Source organism: Pinus tabuliformis, chromosome 1_1 (genome assembly GCF_031772625.1).
Source record: "Pinus tabuliformis cultivar Carrire ecotype Pingquan chromosome 1_1, CPIR1, whole genome shotgun sequence".
Lineage (NCBI taxonomy): Eukaryota > Viridiplantae > Streptophyta > Pinopsida > Pinales > Pinaceae > Pinus > Pinus tabuliformis.
Window position 1 is genome coordinate 591,799,206 of NC_142297.1, and position 4,773 is coordinate 591,803,978.

A 4,773-nucleotide genomic window follows, 5' to 3' on the forward strand; every position below is an offset into this window, starting at 1 on the left:
AAAAATCAGGCCTATTCATGAAGCCATGGAACCCATCATTCGATCTGTCAACAACAATGATAACCTCAGCACCAGTTTGGGTGAGATTGCAAAGCCTACCCTTGCATCTCTGGAATCTCTCCTCACTAAAAGCCATCAGAAATTCAATTGGGAAATTTTATTGCAGGTAACCAGAAACAGAGGAATATGCCAAAACCACCTATGCACGCATTTGTGTGGAAATGGACTTTAGTGTCGGATTCCCAGCGAAAATAAACCTAACAAGTAAAGATTATGTGTGGAACCAGAAACTTGATTATGAAAGTGTCCTCTTCCGATGTCAATCCTGCTTTGAGACAGGCCATATAACCAAAAATTGACCAAAAGCCTCCCAGAAAAATCCTGGTAGAAAAGACTACCACAGATCTACTTGGTGGGAAGGAGCACAAAAAGAACACTACATTGTCATCAAAGAAGAATACTCTAGAGAAAACTCTGAATCACAAGAAATTGGGCAAGATAGAAACAACTCTCAAGAAAAGCATGGAGAGAGCCGTGCCCAACAACAAAAAAGTGCACTCGACAACCCCTCAAGCACCAACAGTTATGAGGATTTGAATACCATACAAAATAAATCTTCATTTAACAGCAAAGAAAATCTCCTAGACCAAACTTCTTCTACAACCATTTTTAAAAGGACGAACACAATAGATCGCAAAGCTAAGATACCAATGTCCCAAGAACCAGAAGAGATGAAGGAGATGCAAGATAAAAGAAGTTGGAAGAACGTAGAGAAAAAAAAGAAAGCTACAACACCAATCTCGCCAAGAAAGACGAGGAGCCAGATAATTAAAAACTAAAAATATTATAGGTCTGATAGACCAATTTTGTCTCAATAGATGGTAACCACTATCATCATCATCATCATGTGATAATGTCCAATCACCTTGCAAAGGACGTCCAAATGGAAGGTTGCAAGAACCACGACCATTGTTTTAAGTGACCACCTACCTTTAAAAATATCGTCCATAAAATCACGTGGAATCTTTGTAAAAACTAAAATATGAATCCAATCTCGAACGATATTAGTCAGAAACCAAAATAAGAAGTGAAAATAGCCAACTATTATGCACGAATGGTCTATTCAAATGGACGGCTCTACTACCAAATTGCATAAAGAATTGGGTCCCAATTAAAGGAATCTTATCCGCGTGGTAAAGCAGATTTGCACAGGAAAATCAACTCAGTTATGCAGATTTGCCAAACGCTTTTTGTGCATAGGAACTGATGGATGAGAATGGTCAATAATGTTGTGACGGGAGGAAGGGGAAATTGGCAGGAAACTTCATGCTTCCATCGTTCAGATTAAGGTATATCGCCACTTGATTTGCTCAAGGAAATAAGAAGCACAGTAATCAACCAGATACCAGAGCTGTTTTGTTTTCAATCGTGTGCCCAACTATTGAGCTCTTGATACAAAAAAAAGAGTAGCAAAGACGTAGCTGGTAAATTCTTTGCATTCCTTAATCATTCAGACGCAAATATTGAGGCTCATCACACTTTCTCAATCTTTGCAAAATATATTGTATCTTGCTTCTTTTTTATTCTGTATCTAATGGTTTGCCACTATCGCTTAAGGTGTTTGTGGCACTTCTTCGTGGAAAAGATGATTTGAGGCATTGGAGTGCGCTACGGAAAACCTCCAAAGTACTTCCGGATGATATACTAAGCACACTTAGAATTAGCTATCATGCTCTTGATGAATAGGAGTAGCAAATATTCTTAGACATAGCCTGTTTCTTTATAGGAGAAGATAGGGATACCGCTATAAGAGTATGGGATGGATCTGAGTGGGAAGGGTTGTTGGGTCTTTGGACGCTGGAAAACAGATACCTGGTGGAGGACAGAATCAGAGAACAAAATGCACAGTTTAATTTATTACTAAACATGGAAATTTATACACATTCCGAGCTATGGAAGAACAATAATTGCGCCAAATGACACTGACACTAGCCAACTATTGAACAGTGATCGGCGCCATTTGAACAGTGAGCGGCGCCGTTCATGATAAATCCCTGACACCTCCCCTTAATCACGATCTACATGTTAACTTGCCTGCCAGTCTAAGTCTCAGCTAGGCTTACAAGTTACAACATAAGTTGGATTTTCTACAACGCACAACTTACTTCTACATATTTCAAATTTAGCCTTTCCAAGAGGTTCGATGAATATTATGAAAACATTGATGGAACATATTTTATCTAGGAGATAACCAATCACTTAAAGTTCAAGGTTATGGAGTAATAGGTGTGAATTTTCCTAATGGACAAGAGAGATAGATCCATAATGTGATGTATGTTCCTGGTATCAAAAAGAATTTAATTTCTACTTCTACTATTGCTGACCAAGATTTGAAGGTGGAATTTGTTAAATCGCAGTTTGTAGTGAAAGACATTCAAGATCAGTACAAGGTTATTGCCATAGGGACCAGAGTTGGAGGCTTGTATAAGTTGGATGTGACCAAGAAAAGTCATCAAGCGTTGGCATCTACAACAATATCAACAATAGAGTTATGGCACCAAAGGTATGGACATCTAAATCACAAAGAGTTAGTGCTACTTCAAAAGAACGCAATGGTTGAAGGTCTTCCTATCTTGAAGAATGATCATGTTGAATGTGAAGCATGTGTACTTGGCAAGCAACATAGGGAGGAATTTTCTATACATAAAGAAAAAAGGCAAAGGGAAATACTTGAATTAATTCATACTGATGTATGTGGACCTATGCAAACTAGATCTATTGGTGGAGTATGGTATTTTCTTATTTTTGTGGATGATAGATCTAGGTATACATGGGTTTATTTCATAAGAAAGAAGAGTGATGTTTTTGAGTAGTTTAAAGAGTTTAAGAGTATGGTGGAAAAACACACTGGTAATTGCATCAAAATTTTGAGATCTGATCAGGGGGGGAGAATTTAATCAATATTGTAAATGCAATGGGATTCTGAAACAATTTACAGTGCCACATACACCTTAGAAAAATGGAGTTGTTGAGAGGAAAAACAAAACACTAGTTGAATGTGCACGTAGTATGCTTCAAGGTAAAAATATTTCTAATGGTTTTTGGGCTGAAGCTATCAATATTGTTGTTTATTTGAAAAATAGGAGCCCAACCAAAAGTTTAGAGCTTAAAACACCTTTTGAAGCATTTTTTGGGTACAAACCAAAAGTGAGTCATTTAAGAGTTTTTGGTTGCAAGGGATTTGCTCATATTCCAAAAGATGAAAGAAGAAAACTTGATGCAAAGCCAATTAAGTGCATATATCAGAGAACAAAATCCACACTAAAGCTTGTTTCATTCATTACTAAACATGGAAATTTATATACGTTTCTAGCTATGGATGAACAATAATTGCACCGGATGACACTAACACTAGCCGACTATTGAACAGTGATCGACGTTGTCTGAATAGTGAGCGGGGTTGTTCGTGATTAATACCTGACAGATAGTACAAATCGTCTCAGAATGCACGACCACCTACGAGACCTCAGTAGAGATATTGCCGAGAATCCAGAATATCCACATCGTCTTTGGCATTTCACAGAGAATCTTCTTCATAATATGTTTGGCCAATCATTTGTAAGTATTCTGAAGCTTTTGATGGACTTTCAAAATAGCCTTGTGCCATCAAAGTTGTCTGTCAAGTTCTGAAATCTTAGAACTTCCCAATATTTTTAATCTTGTTTCTCATAGCTCTGGGTGAACAATTCAAGTGCGTGGAATTAGTATGGTTCACGGAAATGGCCCTAAACAATCTTTTGAAAACTTTGCCAGCATCTTCAATCTAAGCAGGTTGCCGCTGCTTAGGGCGGAAAGTCATTATGTTGAACGAGCATTGAGCAGTGAACAATCACCATCACTAATGAAGTGAATGGAAAGAGGTGAGATGTCTTGCATAACTAATGAAGTGTTTTACCTGGAATGACAATACAATTTTATAGACTAAAAAGCATTGTGACAAGAGTATTTAGGTTAATATGGTTGAGACATGGAATGGTAATATAATTTTATATAAGAAAAATCAATGTGACAAGTCTATTCAATGTAATATGGTTGAGACAATAATATATAATGTTTTATTTATCAAATTATAAAAAAAATAAAATTTTAAGTCCTAACATTTTGATGGTTTTCAATTATATAAAAATATAATATAAAAAAATAATAATAATTATAATAATTATAATTTATTATAATAATAATAAATTATAGTTATAATTTAGGATTATAATTGTAATTTATTATAATTAATAATTAAATTTGTCTATATTTAGTTTTGTAATCGTTTATAGGAATTGCTCGGATGACTAAAAGTAGTTAAAAGTTCGGCAAAAAAAATTCAATAAATATTTCAATAGTAATGTTTGAATCATGTTTTTGATGGTGGAAATGGATTCAACACCATCAAAAACTTATGGGCACCTAAGATCTTGAAATTTGATAGCTATAACCTAGATTTACAAAAATCCCCATAGGATTTTATTAAAATATTGTGAAAATTTCCTTGATTTTCAGAGCAAAAAGGCAGTCTAGTTAAACTATGGCTTTAGTTTTATTCTCCATCTACTAAGCTTTGAGAGATCAAATCTCTTTTATGAAAGGGAATGGTTATTTAGAGAGATGAATTGAAAGGGGTGAAGTGGATAAGGAATGGATTTTTTTTTACATGGAATGATAATATAATTTTATCTAAGAAAAAACATTATTGCCTCCAAAGATGCTCTTCCTCTCAGT